At 47.4% G+C, this 19,687-nt stretch overlaps 1 long non-coding RNA gene across 1 annotated transcript; it reads left to right on the top strand.

The window, feature by feature from the left end:
• The first annotated feature begins 3,852 nt into the window (after window positions 1-3,852).
• Window positions 3,853-19,352, top strand: LOC134729043 (uncharacterized). The gene is made up of 3 exons (XR_010109891.1): window positions 3,853-13,653; window positions 16,090-16,254; window positions 16,825-19,352. It is a non-coding gene; the product is annotated as an uncharacterized LOC134729043 (long non-coding RNA).
• The last annotated feature ends 335 nt before the right edge of the window (window positions 19,353-19,687 follow it).

Raw genomic sequence — 19,687 nt, 5'->3', positions numbered from 1 at the left:
TAATGCTCAGTAACTATTAGGCTCATAATCCTCTTTACTATGATGCTTCAGAGCTGCTATATGGCAGTCCCACCCAGAAAAAAAACCTAGAGTGAATTGGAATTCGGCCCAAAATGTATGGAGACTAGCTAGAATTACCACTTTGTTTCAGCTTTTCAATAGCAAAGTAAATAGCCAACAAACACCTTTTAAGATTCCAGAAAAGTTCACTAAAGTCTAAGTTAACAGATGAAAAACCCCAGAAAATTATATTTTAAGATTAAAAAAAAATTTCAGGTAAATGTCTTAGGAAAATCGGGAATACTATGGAAGAATCTTTAGGAATTTGAAAACATCCTCTTAAGCAAATGGGGGGAATCTCAGCTATTATGAATAGGTGGGTGCTTGAACAATGCCCAAACTCTTGCCTTTTCTTGACAGTCCAGAATCTTTAAGAGGAAATACATTCAAATTTGCAAATAAATAAAGGGCCTGCTAAATGCTGAGGATGCAAAAGTATGCCCCAATTCAAAATTTAATTCTCAACAACTATGAAGTGGGTACTATCGTATGCTCTATTTTACAGGTAAAGAAATGACAAATGAAGGAGGTAGACTTTGTCCCCAGGTAGGCTAAATCGAAGGCCATTCTCTTAAGTGATACATAGAATAGAGCAGTTAATTTTGCCAGGGATTGTAGAAGTTGAAGTCTTGGCAGTAGTAGAAATAAATGGGGGTTGGGAGGGAAGACAAAATTAGGATTGAGGGTGATATTTTAGAAATCATAAGAAAAGCCTGTATGCAGTCAAAACCATGCTGCTCATCACCTGCTCAGTCATAACCTACCCCCTTTAATTCCACTCTCATTACCTATTCCTTTAGGCTCTTCCTCCAAAGGGGCATCCAAAACTTTTCACTCCCCACTTCTACTGCCCTAATCCAAGCTGCTATTTGCTATTTTCTTTTCTTTTTTTTTTTTTTTTTTTTTTTTGAGACGGAGTTTAGCTCTTGTTGCCCAGGCTGGAGTGCAATGATGTGATCTCGCCTCACTGAAACCTCCGCCTCCCGAGTTCAAGCAATTCTGTCTAAGCCTCCCAAGTAGCTGGGGTTAACAGGCGCCCATCACCATGCCCAGCTAATTTTTTTGTATTTTTAGTAGAGAAGGGGTTTCACCATGTTTGCCAGGCTGGTCTCAAACTCCTGACCTTAGGTGATCCCCCAACCTTGGCCTCCCAAAGTGCTGGGATCACAGGCTTGAGCCACCGCGCCCAGCCCAACTGCTATTTTCTCACCTAGACTCTTGAAATAATTTAAATCTATCTGCATCCATCCACTGTTACTCTCCTCTGGACTCCGCACAGCCTCCAGATAAACTTTTAAAACATAAATTGTTTCAGGTCATTTCCCCACTTAAAGATCTCTAACGGCTTCCCATTGCACACTGGATGAAATCTAAACTCACTGACTCAGGAGAAACCTAATGTGATCTGACCTTACCAATCTTTCCACCACTTAAGTTCCAGCCAAACCCTCTGCTCACACACCCTTTTTCACATTCCTTAGTATTTACCAAAATCTGAAATTATCTTGTTGATTTGTTTTTTTTTTTTTTTTTTTTTGAGATGGAGTCTCTGTTGCCCAGGCTGGAGTGCAATAGCACAATCTCGGATGACCACAACCTCTGCCTCCCGGGTTCAAGCAATTCTGTCTCAGCCTCTCAAGTAGCTGGGACTACACGCACATGCCACCACGCCCGGCTAATTTTTGTATTTTTAGTAGAGACGGGGTTTCACCATATTGGTCAGGCTGGTCTTGAACTCCTGACCTCAGGTGATCCACCTTGGCCTCTCAGAGTGCTGGGATTACAGGCGTGAGCCACTGTGCCCGGCCATTTATCTACTATTTTCTTGACTGCTCCCACTAGAATGCTACAAGAACGGGGGTTCGCACTATTTCCCATTATAGCCCCCATGCTGATATATAGTAAATCTGAATAAAAACCTGTCGAATTAATGCTAGAATGAATGAGTGGTCCTGCTCACCTCCATGTCAACGTTAAGCTTCTGTAAACTTAATATATGGTAACTGATTTGTTATTTTGAGGATTAAATGAAAGTAGATACAAAAACACAAGGCCTGGCTGGGTGAGGTGGCTCACGCCTGTAATCCCAGCACTTCGGGAGGCCAAGGTGGGAAGATCACGAGGTCAGGAGTTCAAGACCAGCTTAGGCAACATGGTGAAACCCCGTCTCGACTAAAAATACAAAAATTAGCTGGGCATGGTGGTGCGCGCCTGTAATCCCAGCTACTCAGGAGGCTGAGGTGGGAGAGTCACTTGAACCCAGGAAGTAGAGGTTGCAGTGAGCCTAGATCTCACCACTGCACTCCAGCCTGGGCCACAGAGCGAGACTCTGTCTCAAAAAAAAAAAAAAAAAAAAAAAAAGCAGGACACAATAGTAAGTGAACTAGAATCTAAAATTCTGATAAGGCAAGCCAACATACATACTGTTCCTTGCAGAATTGTAGGGCAAAACCTGGTTTCAAACTTAACTTTCCAAGTAGCATCCCTACTGAATTAGGTATGATTCTTATGCTAGTGAATATTAGTCTCAAAGTGAAATAGATCCTGCAGGAGCTGGATTTTATGGAAAAAAGTGACATAGGACTAGGTGGGTTACAATTTTATCATGATAGCAAATCAGTAACAACATAAGTGGTGAAACTAATTAAGAGGCATTCTCAAAAGTCATTATGAATACTTTTTTTTTTTTTAAACCACTAGCTACTTGGGAGGCTGAGGCAGGAGAATTGCTTGAACCCGGGAGATGGAGGTTGCAGTGAGCCGAGATCACGCCGTTGCAGTGAGCCGAGATCACGCCACTGCACTCCAGCCTGGGCAACAAGAGTCAAACTCCGTCTCAAAAAAATTGAGCCACCACATCTGGCTAATTTTGTGTTTTTAGTAGAAATGGGGTTTCACCATGTTGGCCAGGCTGGTCTCTAACTCCTGACCTCAGGTGATCCACCCGCTTCAGTCTCCCAAAGTGCTGGGATTACAGGCCCGAGCCACGGCGCCTGGCCTGGAAATTATTTTTTTAAGGAAATAATTATTTGCAGTGTAGTTCCACAGTTAAGAGTTCAGGCTCTGAGCTGGGCGTGGTGACTCACGCCTGTAAGAGGCTGAGGCAGGAGGGTCACTTGAGACCAGAAGATTGAGACCAGCCTGGGCAACATAGTGAGACCCTGTCTCTACAAAAAAAATTTAAAATAACCAGATATGGTAGCACCCACCTGTGGTCCCAACTATTCAGGAGGCTGAGGTGGGAAGATCAGTTGGGCCCAGGAGGTTGAGACTGCAGTGAACCATGATTGTGCTACTTGCACTCCAGCCTGGGCAAGAGAGACTTTGTCTTCAAAAAACAACAGTAGCTAAACTGCCTCTGTACTAGCCGAGTGACCTCGGGCAAATCACCCAGTCCCCCTATGCCTCGTTCATTCATTCATTCATTATTTATGGAGTACCTTCTATGTACCAGACACTGTTGTGGGGACACAGAAGTGAACAAAGTTCCCTATTGTTATGGAGCTACATTGTAGTGGGAAAAAACACAATAAAGATGAAGTAAATGCAGACTCTCCTTGACTTAGGGCCATGTTCCAGTAAACTGACTGTAAGTTGAAAATACCCTAAATCGACAATGCATTTAATACACCTAACATACCCAACATCACAGCCTAGCCTAGCCTACTTTAAATGTTCTCAGAATGGCCAGTCATGTTGGCTCACGCCTGTAATCCCAGCACATTGAGAGGCTGAGATGGGCAGATCACTTGAGGTCGGGAGTTCAAGACTAGCCCGGCCAACATGGTGAAACCCTGTTTCTATTAAAAATATAAAAATTATTCTGGACGTGGTGGCTCACCCCTATAATCCCAGCACTTCGGGAGGCCAAGGTGGGTGGATCGCCTGAGGTCAGGAGTTCGATACCAGCCTGGCCAACGTAGCGAAACCCCATCTCTACTAAAAATACAAAAATTAGCTGGGCATAATGGCACACGCCTGTAATCCCAGCTACTCAGGAGGTTAAGGAAGGAGAATCGCTTGAACCCGGGCGGCGGAGGTTGCAGTGAGCCGAGATCGCACCACTGCACTCCAGCTTGCGCAACGGGAACAAGACTCCATCTCAAAACAAAACAAAAATTAGCTGGGCGTGGTGGCACGTGCCTGTAATCCCAGTCACTTGGAAGGCTGAGGCAGGAGGATTGCTTGAACCCGGGTTCAAGCAGAGGTTGCAGTGAGCTGAGATCTTACCACTACACTCCAACCTGGGTGGCAGAGTGAGACCCTGTCTCAAAAAAAAAAAATGTGCTCAGAATACTTAATATTAGCCTACAGTTGGGCAAAACCATCTAACAGCCTTTTTGTTTTTTGGGTTTTTTTTTTTTTTTTTTTTTTTTGAGATGGAGTCTTGCTCTGTAACCTAGGCTGGAGTGCAGCGGCGCAATCTTGGCTCACTGCAACCACCACCTCCTGGGTTCAAGCAATTCTCCTGCCTCAGCCTCCTGAGTAGCTGGGACTATAGGCGCATGCCACCACGCCCAGCTAATTTTTGTGGGTTGTTTTTTAGTAGAGACGAGGTTTCACCATATTGACCAGGCTGGTCTTGAACTCCTGACCTTGTGATTCACCTGCCTCGGCCTCCCAAAGTGCTGGGATTATAGGTGTGGGCCACTGCGCCCAGCCTATTTTTTAAATAAAATGTTGAAGAGCTCATGAATACTAAACAAAGTGACAAACAATGGTTGTGTGGATACTCCAAGGACAGTTTCTATTGAATGTGTGTCACTTTTGCATCATCGTAAAGTTGAAAAATTGTAGGTCGAACCATCATAATTTGGGACCAACTGTACATAATTTATCAGATAGTGGTAAGTGCTAAAAAGAAAAAAAGAATGTGGATAACAAGTGTTGTGGACTCGGGGGGGAGATGTTGGAAGTTAGCGTAGCCATGGGAGGCATCACTGAGGTATCTTTTGAGTCAAGTCTTGAAGAAAATGAGACAGCAAGCCACACAGATGTGAGAGAAGAGTATTTCAGGTCCTATTAGGGGTCCCATTGGAGGAGCCAGCCTGGTATGTTCTCGGAACAACAGGGAGGTGAGCATGCCACAGCAGAGCAAACGAGCAGAGAAGCACGGTGGGAAACCGGAGATGTAATGGGAGTCAGAGCATGTAGCGCTTTATAGGTCCTGCAAGGACACTGAGTGAGACGGGAAACCTCTGGAGAGTTTTCAGCAGAAGGATAAAATGGTCTGACTAATGTTTTAACAAAATCACTCCAGCTGCTGTCTGGAGAATAGACCGAAGGCAATAAGGGTAGAGCAGAAAGGAAAACCAATTAGGCTATTGCAGTAACCTAAGTGTGACATGATATAGCGGCTTGGACTTGGGTGGTGGCAGTGGCAGTGTGCAAAGTGGCATTCTGGATATTTTACAATGATAGGAGGATGGCTAGGACTTAATGGATGTAGGCATGAGAAAAAAAAAGGGAGAGGGGGCGGTTAATGGGGCCAGGGTTTTGACCTGAGCAACCGCATGAAGTTGCTATTGCTTCACTTAGGGAAGACTGTGAGGGAACAGGTTTGGGAAATATAAGGAGCTCAGTTTTGGACGTGTTAAGATTGAGATGCTTAATTAGACTTTTTATTGATTTCATGGAGACTATTGGATATGAACCTGGGGTTTAGGAAAGAGGTTTGGGCTGGAGATATAAATTTGGAAGTCATCAGCATGGTCTTAAAACTAGCTGAGATCACCAAGGAAGCAGGTGCTGATAGAAATTAGAGAGGAAGGCCGGGCGCGGTGGCTCACGCCTGTAATCCCAGCACTTTGGGAGGCCGAGGCGGGTGGATCACGAGGTCAGGAGATCGAGACCATCCTGGCTAACAAGATGAAACCCCGTCTCTACTAAAAATACAAAAAATTAGCCAGGCGTCGTGGCGGGCGCCTGTAGTCTCAGGTACTCGGGAGGCTGAGGCAGGAGAATGGCGTGAACCCGGGAGGCGGAGCTTGCAGTGAGCCGAGATCCTGCCACTGCACTCCAGCCTGGGCAACAGCAAGACTCCGTCTCAAAAAAAAAGAAAAAAAAAAAGAAATTAGAGAGGAGCTCCAAGGACTGAGGAACTCAACGTTTAGAGTTTAGAGACTGAGTGACAGCTCCAAAGAAGACTGAGAAGAAATAGGCAGAGAGGAAGAAAGCCAGACATATGTGATCATCTGGAATTCAAAAGAAGAAAGTGCTCCAATGAGGACGAAGTGATCTACGGTGTCAAATACTACTAAGTCAAGGGGAGCGTGAGGTCTGAGAATTGACCATTGAATTTGCAGAGGTCATTGGTGATCCTAATAACAGTTTTGATGAAATAGAGGGAACAAAACCTGATTAGAGGGAATTCAAGAGAAACTAGGCTTTAATCAAACGATGAAACTTCATGTCATCAAAAAGGAGACAAACTGACATCGTACTGAGGACACAACATCACCCAAACTTTTAGCCAAAATGTTTAAACTGAATATAATAAGGATAAAGAAACAACCTGATAAATCCAAAGTGTAAGACACTGGGCTGGGAGCAGTGGCTCACGCCTGTAATCCCAGCACTTTGGGAGACTGAGGCAGATGGATTACCTGAGGTCAGGAGTTCAAGACCAGCCTGGCCAATGTGGTGAAACCCAGTCTCTACTAAAAATACAAAAAATTAGCCAGGCATGGTGGTGTGCGCCTGTAGTCCCAGCTATTCCGGAGGCTGAGGCACAAAAATCACTTGAACCCGGGAGGCGGAGGTTGCAGTGAGCCGAGATCCTGCCACTGCACTCCAGCCTCTGTGACAGAGCGAGATTCCATCTCAAAAAAAAAAAAAAAAAAAAAAAAAAATTAGCCAGGCATGGTGGCACATGCCTGTAATCCCAGCTACTCGGGAAGCTGAGGCAGGAGAATCACTTGAACCTGGGAGGTGAAGGTTGCAGTGAGCTGAGATCACACCATTGCACTCCAGCCTGGGTGACAGAGCAAGACGCCGTCTCAAAAAAAAAAAAAAAAAAAAAAGGCCAGGCGTGGTGACTCACGCCTGTAATCCCAGCACTTTGGGAGGCCGAGGCAGGTGGATCACGAGGTCAGGAGATCGAGACCATCCTGGCTAACAAGATGAAACCCCGTCTCTACTAAAAATACAAAAATTAGCCAGGCATGGTGGTGGGCACCTGTAGTCCCCAGCTACTGAGGAGGCTGAGACAGGAGAATGGCGTGAACCCGGGAGGTGAAGTTTGCAGTAAGCCGAGATCGTGCCACTGCACTCCAGCCTGGGCGACAGAGCAAGACTCCGCCTCAAAAAAAAAAAAAAATTAGCTGGGTGTGGTGGTGTGGGCCTGTAGTTCCAGCTACTGGGGAGGCTCAGGTGGGATTCCAGATCACCTGAGCCCAGGAGGTAGAGGCTGCAGTGATCCCTGATCAGGCCACTGCACTCCAGCCTGAGCGACAGAGTGAGGCCCCATCTCAAAAATAAAAACAACAAACAAACATAAAAGTATACTTTAAGGGAAGAAACATAACAAGAGGTAAAGAGGCCATTTCATAATGCTAAAGGAAGCAATCAAAAAGGAAGACATCACAATCCTAAATCTGTATGCACCTAACAGCACAGGTTGAAAATATACAGAGCAGAGAAAACTAAAAAGAGAAGTAGACAAATTCACAATCATTGTGGGAGACTTTAAAATATATTTTATATCAGCTGAGAGAAAAAACAAGAAGTAAAGATATAGAAGATTTGAACAACACAATTAACAAACTTCATCAGCTAACATATATAGAGCTCTGAACTCAACAACTGAATTCATTCTTTTCAAATTCACAAGGAAAATTTTTACCAAAGTTGTTCACATGCACAGCTGATAGAAAGCCTAACAAATATTCTTAACTGCAGTTACGTAGAGTATGTTCTTCAATCACAATGGAATTAAGATAAAATTAATAGAAAAATACAACTAGAAACAGACCAGCTGCCTGAACATAAAACAACTAAATAATTCATAGTCAAAGAAAACAATAAAATACGGATTTTTTGAGCCCAGGAGTTTCAGTCCTCCCTGGGCAACATACTCTAAAACAAAACCCAAACAAAAAATTTTAAAAAGAAATACCACATAACCATCAAAAAGACTGAGGCAGGGCTGAGCATGGTGGCTCATGCCTGTAATCCCAGCACTGTGGAGGGCGAAGCAGGCGGATTGCTTGAGCCCAGGAGTTCCAGAACAACTTGGGGCAGCATAGCAGAATCCATCTCTACAAAAAATACAAAAATTAGCCAGGTGTGCTGCTGCACGCCTGTAGTCCCAGCTGCTCAAGAGGCTGAGGTGAGAGGATCGCCTGAACCCGGGGAGGTTGAGGCTGCAGTGAGCTGTGACCGCGTCACTGCACTCCAGCCTGGGTGACAGAGTGACACCCTGTCTCAAAAAAAAAAAAAAGGGCCGGGCGCAGTGGCTCACACTGTAATCTCAGCACTTTGGAGGCCGAGGGGGGCGGATCACAAGGTCAAGAGATTGAGACCATCCTGGCTAACACGGTGAAACCCCGTGTCTACTAAAAATACAAAAAATTAGCTGGGCGTGGTGGCGGGCGCCTGTAGTCTCAGCTACTCGGGAGGCTGAGGCAGGAGAATCGCTTGAACCCGGGAGGCGGAAATTGCGGTGAGCCGAGATCGCGCCATTGCACTCTAGCTTGGGCAACAAGAGCGAAACTCAGTCTCAAAAAAAAAAAAAAAAAAAAAAAAAAGGCCGATCCAATTTGTTAAATATGTGTATGTATGTATTTTTAGTTTTTGAGACGGAGTTGCTCTGTTGTCCAGGCTGGAGTGCAGTGGCACAATCTTGGCTCACTGCAACCTCTGCCTCCCGGGTTCAAGTGATTCTCGTGCCTCAGCCTCCCGAGTGGCTGGGACCACAGGTGCGTGTCACCACGCCTGGCTAATTTTTGTATGTTTAGTAGAGACAGGGTTTCGCCATGCTGGCCAGGCTGGCCCCAAACGCCTGATCTCAGGTGATCCGCCCGCCTCATCCTCCCAAAGTGCTGGGATTACAGGCGTGAACCACCACGCCCGGCCAGTTTCAAACATTTGCAAGGTCTATATGTTGTATATGAATTAGTAAAAGAAACATTACACATCAAACCTGTGATTTCGTATAACACCTCTAAATTTGAGTCAATTAAAACATCGTAATAATAAGAGTTCAGTTTTACAATTAGTGCTGGCAAAGCAAAAATAACGAAAGTGGTAGGAGGTCCGGGGATTATGTGAGACAACGCATGACAAATGTTTAGCATAGAGCCGGGCACACACAGTGAGGGCTCAATTCACGGTGGATTTTATTTGGTCATCATCATCACATTTGGAGCTGAAATAGAACAGTTCTGATTCCAAGTGAAGGGGAGGTAGAGTGGAGGGGGTGGGGAGGGCTAGCTTGGATTTCTGCTAAGATGTCACAGCCTCGGATACCCTCAAGGCATGCCATGCCCGGGCTTAGCTGGGTGAGGGGCCTGTGAAGCTTGTTGGTGTGTAAGAGACCTCGGTGGCATCACTGTCAGCGCAGCCGAAGCCACCACGCTAGCTCCAGACTGGTCAGCAGATGGCCGCGCACCAGGCCCTTCCTGCGGCCCGGGCGACTCGTCTCTTAGTGGCGGAAGTAGCCGGCCCCGGACACACTCCTGAGGAGCGCTGCCCGCAGTCTCGGGAAACGGGGCGTGGGGCCAGCTGCTCCTTCCAACTCCTCCTCGGGGGCAGCATGAGGGAGGGTAGCTGTCAGGGCCTCGAGGACTAAGGGTTCAGGGTGCCCGCCGCTCGTCCCCTCCCCCCTCCCCCCCAGGTCGTGGAGGCCGGTCCCCAGCATCTCTCCAGCGTCCCCACTGTCGTGGCTCCGGGGCGGGCTTCTCCCTTTTCAGGCATTTCTGAAATCGCCGCCTCACCCGGGTTCTCTTCCTCCGGCTCGCCCTCCCCAGCCCCAGGTGCCAGAGAGAACTTTCCCCAAAACGCGAAACTGATCCTTTCAGACGCCTCGCGTTCGCCCAACAGCACCTCTAGCCTCGGTCATTGTCACGTGACGCGGCCCCAGGGCCCAGGCCACGCCCCCGGAGCCCGCCACGCCCACCGGGTCCGCCCCCACGCGGCCGCCTGCCCAGGGGGTTCCCGCCACCCGCGCTTTCCCAGGTTTGCCGACCTTACGGGCCCTTCTCCGCCAGCCCTGGCTGGGTCACCCCCACGACCCGGGACTTCCCCGCCGTTCCCTCCCGGGCTGCCTGCAGTGAGGTCCGCTCCTGAGGCCTCAGCCTCGCCGGGGGTAGGGCCCTCTCCCGCCGTCGCCGCAGCTCCTTTCCGTCCCGGGGCCTGGGGGGCACCGTCCCACGGGTGAGGGCCGCCTCCAGCGCCTGGTCCAGCCATGCGAACGCCTGGAGCCCGCGAGCTGCAGCTGCGGCCCTGAAGGTGCCGCACATCCTGCCAAGTGGGTGAAGCGTGGCACTTTGGAAAACAAATCGGGTTAGTGCTCAGCAGCCTCCGGGCCGACGGGTGGGGATGTCATACTATGAACTGAGAGCCCGCGAGCTGGAAAAAAACAGTGCCAGTCCTGCCCGCGCGTCGCGGGACTCAGTAATTCCCGGCTCCGCAGCGCTCGAGCCTGTTCTCCGCAGCTTCATCCCCTCTGCCCCGCGAAAGTGACCTCAGGGGCCGGGCGTGTTGGCTCACGCCTGTAATCCAGCACTTTGGGAGGTCAAGGCGGGCGGCTCAGTTGAGGCCAGGAGCTCGAGACCAGCCTGGCCAACAGGGCGAAAACCCATCTCTACTAAAAATACAAAAATTAGCCAGACGTGGTGGCGCACACCTGTAACCCCCAGCTACTCAGGAGGCTGAGGCAGGAAAATCACTTGAACCCGGGAGGCGGAGGTTGCAGTGAGCCGAGATCACACCACTGCACTCCAGCGTGGGTGACAGAGCAAGACTCCGTCTCAAAAAAGAAAGAAAGAAAAAGAAAAGAAAAAAGTGAGGCCGGGCACAGTGGCTCACGCCTATAATCCCAGCAATTTGGGAGGCCTAGGCAGGTGGATCACGAGGTCAGAGGTTCAAGACGAGCCTGGCCAAGATGGTGAAACCCCGTCTCTACTAAAAATTCAAAAATTAGCCGGGCATCGCTGGGCGCAGTGGTTCACACCTGTAATCCTAGCACTTTAGGAGGCCAAGGCAGGTGGATCACTTGAGGTCAGGAGTTCGAGACCAGCCTGGCCAACATGGTGAAAACCCATCTCACTAAAAATACAAAAATTAGCCGGGCTTGGTGGCAGGCGCCTATAATCCCAGCTACTTGGGAGGCTGAGGGAAGAGAATCACTTGAACCGTGGAGGCGGAGGTTGCAGTGAGCCGAGATCTCACCACTGCACTCCAGCCTGGGCGACAAAGCGAGACCCTGTCTCAAACAAAACAAAATAATAAAATAAAATAAAAATTAGCCAGGTGTGGTGGTGTGTGTCTGTAGTCCTAGCTACTTGGGTGGCTGAGCTGGGAGGATCACCTGCTCAAGAGTTTGAGGCTACAGTGAGCTGAGATCACACCACTGCACTCCAACCTGGGTGACAGAGCGAGATCCTGCCTTAAAAACAAACAAGGGCTGGGCACGGTGGCTCACCCCTGTGATCCCAGCACTTTTGGAGGCCAAGGTGGGCGGATCACCTGAGGTCAGGAGTTCAAGACCAGCCTGGCCACCATGGTGAAAACCCGTCTCAACTAAAAATACAAAAATTAGCCAGGCGTGGTGTCAGGTGCCTGTAATCTTAGCTACTTGGCAGGCTGAGGCAGGAGAATTGCTTGAACTGGGGAGGCAGAGGTTGCAGTGAGCCGAGATCGCACCATTGCACCCCAATCTGGGCAAAAAGAGTGAAACTCTATCTCAGAAAAAAAAAGAAAAGAAAAGAAAGAAAAAAGAAAAAGAAGGCTAGGCGCGGTGGCTCACGCCTGTAATCCCAGCACTTTGGGAGGCCGAGGCGGGCGGATCACGAGGTCAGGAGATCAAGACCATCCTGGCTAACAAGGTGAAACCCCGTCTCTATTAAAAATACAAAAAATTAGCCGGGCGTGGTGGCGGGCACCTGTAGTCCCAGCTACTCCGGAGGCTGAGGCAGGAGAATGGCCTGAACGCGGGAGGCGGAGCTTGCAGTGAGCCGAGATTGCGCCACCGCACTCCAGCCTGGGCAACAGAGCAAAACTCCGTCTCAAAAAAAAAAAGAAAAGAAAAGAAAAAGAAAAACAACAAAAAAAATCAGTTTGTTCCATGGGCAGTAGGCCATTGCTGCTCATCTTTTGATCAGAAGCAGTACTGAGTGGAGTATTAGGATGGTGAGGAAGGCATTCTGTTAATCCATGCATGGTGGTGCTGGCAGAAACAAGATGAACAGGCAAAGCAAATCCAGAATATGTGTATAATGTCCTTTCCATGATGGAAAAAGTCCAGTGTAATCAATTTGCCATTAGATGGCTGGCTGGGTCCCCCAAGGAGCCACAGTGGGCTCAGTGTTGGTCTCTGCTGTTGGCAGATTAGGCAGTTAGTAGATGACTTACTCAGCCTTGGTGAGGGGAAGTCCATGTTGCTGAGCTCGCGCATAGCCTCCAATCTTGCCACACAGCCTCTTTGTTACATAGGTCCATTGGGCAAGCAATGGTAGCTGGAAAAAGAGACAGCCCGACCTCCAGAGAACATGCTTTGTTCCGCTGATAGTCAAGAGCCTCCTTTGCAGTGATACCCTTTGGTGTGCATTCACATGGGACCCAAATATCTTTATATTCTGGGCCTGTTTGGAAGATCTGTGCACATACTTCTTCCCCAGACCTGCTTGTCACCAATCCTCCTTCCATGTTCTTGACAGCGAATCTATGTAGATCCCTCCATCTGGCTGTCTCTCCATCCAGGCAAAGTAGACAAACAAATGTGCCTCTTGAAGTTCTGCCCCCAAGGAAGATTTCCTTTCACCACTTGTCCTTCAGGGCCACCCTGGAGCGGGGCTGGAGGGCTCCAGCTGTCCACTCTCTGTTGTGCAGGAGCCATCTGTAAACCAAGTCTGGATTTTTTCCCTCCTCAGTCAACTGACACAGGAACTTTTTTTTTTTTTTTTTGAGACGGAGTCTCGCTCTGTCGCCCAGGCTGGAGTACAATGGCGTGATCTCGGGCTCACTGCAACCTAAGCCTCCTGAGTTCAAGTGATTCTCATGCCTCAGCCTCCCGAGCAGATGGGATTACAGGCCACAACGGGCTAATTTTTGTATTTTTAGTAGAGACGGGGTTTCATCATGTTGCCCAGGCTGATCTCAAACTCCTCATCTCAGGTGATCCGCCCGCCTCGGCCTCCCAAAGTGCTGGGATTACAGGCATGAACCACGGTGCCCGGCTGACACAAGGAACTTTCTATGAGGTCCTAGGAATGAAGGAAAACAGGCAATAAGGCAAGAATCGCTGTCGAAGGAGTCTGCGCCACCTGCTCGCACAGCTCACTTGTGCCTTCTGAGCCTGCTCGAGCCCAGCGTACATATGCCGTCTCCACGTGATTAGAGATTGCTGCTGCACGTGCCCAATCCCGTGGCGGGGTGAGTAAGACAACATGCAGTGCACATGCGGCCGCTTCACGACCCATAACTAGGTGTTCTGTTTCTACCAGGGACCAGAAGCAAGCCAGAAGAACAGTTATCTGTGAAATAGGCTGTGCATCTGTTCCCAAACCCTAGAGGCCTGTGCTGTGATTCTCTTACTGGTGCTTCCCAGGGCCTCCATATAGCATCCCCATTGCCACAGACACTCGGATATTGTTGGGTCTGTGGATCATAAGGGCCAAAAGAAAGAGCAGCTTGCACTGCACCCTGAACTTGCTACAGAGCCTTCTCTAGTCCTCACTCAGATTTATTTATTTATTTTTTAAATTAAATTTAATTTTTTTTGTTGTTGTTGAGACGGAGTCTCGCTCTGTCACCCAGGCTGGAGTGCAGTGGCGCGATCTCGGCTCACTGCAAGATCCGCCTCCCGGGTTCATGCCATTCTCCTGCCTCAGCCTCCCGGGTAGCTGGGACTACAGGCGCCCACCACCGCGCCCGGCTAATTTTTTCTATTTTTAGTAGAGACGGGGTTTCACCGTGGTCTCGATATCCTGACCTCGTGATCCACTCTCCTCGGCCTCCCAAAGTGCTGGGATTACAGGCATGAGCCACCACTCCTGGCCTCAGATTTATTTACTTAAGGTATTTCTTTAAATTGACTCACTATTTTTTACCTAAATAAATTCAGCCTCATCCTAAGCAATGATATCTCTGGTGAGGTGGTTACATTTTTTCTTACATAGGTGATAAGTAAAATAAATACTTAAGATTTAAAATTGGGTGGGTGCAGTAGCTCATGCCTGTAATCCCAACACTTTGGGAGGCCGAGGTGGGTGCCTGTAGTCTCAGCTACTCGGGAGGCTGAAGCAGGAGAATCACTTGAACCCGAGTGAGCCGGAGATCGTGCCATTGCACTCCAGCCTGGGTGACAGAGCAAGACTCTGTCTCAAAAAAAAAAAAAAAATGAAATAGAATAAAATAAATAAAAGGCAATAAGCTGGGCACCATGGCTCATGGCTGTAATTCCAACACTTTGGGAAGCTAAGGCAGGCAGATCTCTTGAGGTCAGGAGTTCGAGAACAGCCTGGCTAACATGGTGAAACCCTGCCTCTACTAAAAATACGAAATTAGCTGGGTGTGGTGGTGTGCGCCTGTGATCCCAGCAACTGGGGAGGTTGACGCAGAGAATCACTTGAGCCTGGGAGGCGGAGGTTGCAATAAGCTGAGATTGTGCCACTGCACTCCAGCCTGGGCAACAGAGTGAGACTCCATCTCAAAAAATAAATAAAATATAATAAAAATAAAAGGCAATAAATGTCTGCTTATCAATTGCTCATAGGAGGTTTGCTTTTAGAACCCATGCCCCAGGCTACGGGAAAGCCACGCATCCATACAGAAAGGCCGTGTGTAGGTGTTTTAGCCACAAGACCAACTAAAGTCCCAGCCAACAACCCGCAATAACCAAAGAGGTCACTGAGAGAGCCCTCAGATGATCTCAGCACCCAGGCTTTGAGATGCTTGAGCTGATACTGAGCAGGGCAGAGATAAGGTGTCTCCATCAAATGTTACAAGAATAGTAGATCTGAGAGCAAAATAAATGTGGTCAACATTTTTTCTTTTTTAATTTTTTAAAATCACAACCCTGCTCACCTATGTTGTCAATATTTAACGCTAACAATTTTGAGATGTTTTATTATGCAGCAATAGACCACTGGTACAGGAGCCCTCTTCTCTCCCTAGATTCTCTCTTCTTGGCCTTACTGCTTGTCCCCACTTCTCTGTCCCCAGAAGCACGCGGCATAATCTCTTCAATGACACCAGCTCTGAGAAAACTAAAGCCAAAAGCCAAACAATAAAATGTAGTAAGCTGCTAGTTATGCCTCAAAATATCTTCTCCCCTCCTTCCTAATAATTGAGGTTTTGTTTGTTTGTTTGTTTTTGAGACGGAGACGCACTTTGTCACCCAGGCTGGAGTGCAGTGGTGCGATCTCAGCTCACTGCAACCTCTGCGTCCCGGGTTCAAGCGATTCAAGTGATTCTCCTGCCTTAGCCTCCCGAGTAGCTGGGATTACAGGTGCCCGCCACCATGCCTGGCTAATTTTTGTATTTTTTCTATTTTTAGTAGAGACGGGGTTTCACCATGTTGGTCAGGCTGGTGTTGAACTCCTGACCTTGTGATCCACCCGCCTCAGCCTCCCAAAGTGCTGGGATTACAGGCGTGAGCCACTGCGCCTGGCCACATACTTGACTTTTAAATAAGCACACGTTACTCTAGAGAGAGAGCGCATTTCTAATTAGATGTATCTATATGATGCATCCATATGATGCAATTCCAGACAATGGAATGTGAGTGTGAGTGATGTGTGTCATTTCCAAGCCTTGGCCATAAAATATGAAGCACATGCTTTTCTAAATTCTTTACCTTTTCCATAGGCTGGAACACAAACGGGGTGGTGTTCCAGCTGCAACCATGCAGATGAAGACTATACCCTAGGAGACGGAGGAACAACAGACAAGAAAGAAACCTGGGTTCCTGAATAACCACGTGGAGCCAAGCAGCTTACTTATCTCAAACCACTGTTGCCCACCTCCAGATTGGTTCGTGAGATAGAAATAAGCTTCTATCCTTTTTGCATGACTGCATTTTGGGGCCTGTGTTATAGCAGCTTAATCTCTATCTGAATTATATTGGATTTAAGTGTCTGAAGTCCAATGACTTAACCTTTCCTGAGGCAAAGGCACAGAAGAGCCTATTTTCCAAAAATGGGAAAACGAAGACATAGGAAGGAAAAACCCAACAAATGGTCAGGAAATTATACTGCTATAGGCTCTTCTCGGATGAGTGTCTAGTCCTAATGAGGGGGCTGTGGGAATTCAAAGACGGAGAAACTGCCTTCAGATAGAGCTAGTAGGGAAGACCCCTGCAGACAGTGACATTAAATTGAAGGTAGAATTTGGATAGATGGACATGGGGAGGGCAATTCAAACAAAGGGAACTTGAGCAACAGGGTGGAGGTAGAAAGGTGCCAGATCTTTTGGGAGATGCAGAAGTGATATCACACAGTTTAAAGCCAGAGTTAAATATAAACCGATACTTAGAAGCTTAAATTCAACATGGCAAATTCACAGGTTTAGTTTCCTAAAAGATTTTTCATGTTTTTATTACAGAACTGTCTGCAAACAAATCTTTACTTGATGAGAAGTTTAAATATAATTAAATCTAGAATATTACATGAATATTTTATTGCTTTATTAAGTCCTTCAAACAACACATTTATTTATTTATTTATTTATTTATTATTTTTTTTGAGACAGAGTCTCACTCTGTTGCCTAGGCTGGAGTACAGTGGCACGATCTCAGCTCACTGCATCCTCCACCTCCCAGGTTCAAGCGATTCTCCTGCCTCAGCCTCCTAAGTAGCTGGGATTACAGGAGTCCACCACCACACCCAGCTAATTTTCAAACAACACAGTTTTTAGAGGTATAATTAACCTCTTTAGAATATTACCTCACAACAGAATAAACAAATCAAAAACTTCAGATATTCTTTCTAAAGACCCCCTTAGTCAGTAATATCTATAATCACATGACAATGAGTGACACCATGTGATAGTGGCCCGAAGGCTCAATGATGCTGGCCACGCAACTCACTTACTTACCCTCCTCTGGCAACAGATTTTCTTTTCTTTTCTTGTTTTTTCTTTCTTTCTTTCTTTTTTTTTTTGAGATGGAGTCTCGCTCTGTCATCCACGCTGGAGTGCAGTGGCACGATCTCAGCTCACTGCAACCTCTGCCTCCTGGGTTAAAGCGATTTTCCTGCTTCAGCTTCCTGGGTAGCTAGAACTACAGGTGCCCGCCACCACGCCAGACTAATGTTCGTATTTTTAGTAGAGACAGGGTTTTACCGTGTTGGCCAGGCTGGTCTCAAACTCCTGACCTCAGGTGATCTGCCCACCTCAGCCTCCCAAAGTGCTGGGATTAAAGGCATGAGCCACCATGCCCAGCCTGGCAACAGATCTTCTACCCACAAGGAAGGGCATGTCCTCCAGGGCTGGATCCTTGAGGGACTCATTCCCCAGGCCACAGTGACGGGCCAGAGATGGGCATGTGATCCCAGCAGGACCATTCAGAATTCTCCCTTAGAATTGATGCACAGAGGTAGGAAGAGAGGTTTTTCGGATTACTTCACTCCTTGGACTATTAAGCGGGGGTTGCCTCATGGAGGAACAGAGCCTGCTGGCAAAGATGAGCAGCAACAAAAGACGGACAGAGACTTAACTGTGTGGAGTCCCCTTTCAGGGTCCCTGCAGCTCTTCCTCCAACCCAAAGACCTAGTCCGAGGATCCTCTCCCATTACCAAGCCAGTAAATTTCCCTTTGAGTGGGATTTCTGTCACTTACAACCAACAGGCCTAACACAAGAGTGAACTGTAAGGGAGACCTCTAAGGCCAGCCACTTAATGCCATATCTCATCAAGATGCCCTTGATTGTAAAATATACCATCATTTTATGTACCATGAGGAAAGGGGAAAATGCTGTCAAGTAAGCTATGACAAGCCACTGATTATGAGATGCATCCCAGTTTCAGAAGCATGAAAATATGGGGAAAATGTGCTTCCTAGGCCTGATGAAATATTGCAGCTGTGTGCCCTTGGGTGAGTTACTTAATCTCTATGCTCCTTGGTGTCCTCGTCTTTAAAGTGAGGATGACAATGCCCACCTGACAGGATTGTTGTGAGGATTTAGCCTATCTACACACAAATGTTCTTAGTAACATTATTCATAATAGCCAAAAATTGGAAACAAGGCTGGGCACAGTGGCTCATGTCTGTAATCCCAGCACTTTGGAAGGCCAAAGTGGGCAGATCCCTTGAGCCCAGGAGTTCAAGACCAGCCTGAGCAACATGGGAAAACCACCATCTCTACAAAAAATATAAAAAAGTCAGCCAGGCATGGTGGCACATGCCTGTAGTCCCAGCTACTTAGGAGGCTAAGGCAGGAGGATCACGTGAGTCCCGGAGGTTGAGGCTGCGTTGAGCCATGATCACATCACTGCACTCCAGCCTGGGCAATAGAATGAGATCCTGTCTCAAAAAAAAAAAAAGGAAACAACCTAACTGTCCATCAACTGGTGAATGGATAGAGAGAATGTGGTACATCCACACAATGAAATACTACTGAGCAATGATAAAGAACAAACTACTGATACATGCTATGCCATGGGTAAGTCTTCCAAATGCTACGTGGAGAGAGAAGCCAGACCCAAAACAATGCATACTGTATGCTTCCATGTATTTATTTATTTATTTTATTTAGTGGGTTTTTTTTCTTTTTTTGTGACAGAGTCTTGCTCTGTCACCCAGGCTGGAGTGCAGTGGTACAATCTCAGCTCAGTGCAACCTCTGCCTCCCGGGTTCAAGTGATTCTCCTGCCTCAGACTCCTGAGTAGCTGGGATTACAAGCACGCGCCACCATGCCTGGCTAATTTTTTTGTATTTTTAGTAGAGATGGGGTTTCAACATGTTGCCCAGGCTGGTCTGGAACTCCTGACCTCAAGTGACCCACCCACCTCGGGCTCCCAAAGTGCTGGGAATACAGGTGTGAGCCACCGTGCCTGGCCTGTTATGATTCCATTTTATGAAATGTCCAGAAAAGACAAATTTAGAGACAGAAAATAGATTATGGAGCTGGGCACTGCAGCTCACACCTCTAATCTCAGGACTTTGGGAGGGTGAGGTGGGAGGATTGCTTGAGGCCAGGAGTTCAAGACCAGCCTGGGCAACATAGTGAGACCCCATCTCTGCAAAAAAGAAACTAGATTAAAGGTTGCCTGGAGGAGGGGGAGAATGGGGATTAACAGTAAATGGGACTGCAGTCTTTTATTGGAGTCATGGAAATGTTCTAAAATGGATTTATGGTGAGGGTTACACAACTTGGTAAATTTACTAACAATTCAGTGAATTGTACACTTGAAATGAGTAAGTTATACAATATGTAAGATATACATCAATAGTGGTATTAAAAATAGAT

Source organism: Pan paniscus, chromosome 1 (genome assembly GCF_029289425.2).
Source record: "Pan paniscus chromosome 1, NHGRI_mPanPan1-v2.0_pri, whole genome shotgun sequence".
Lineage (NCBI taxonomy): Eukaryota > Metazoa > Chordata > Mammalia > Primates > Hominidae > Pan > Pan paniscus.
This window is presented reverse-complemented; position numbering and strand designations above follow the sequence as displayed.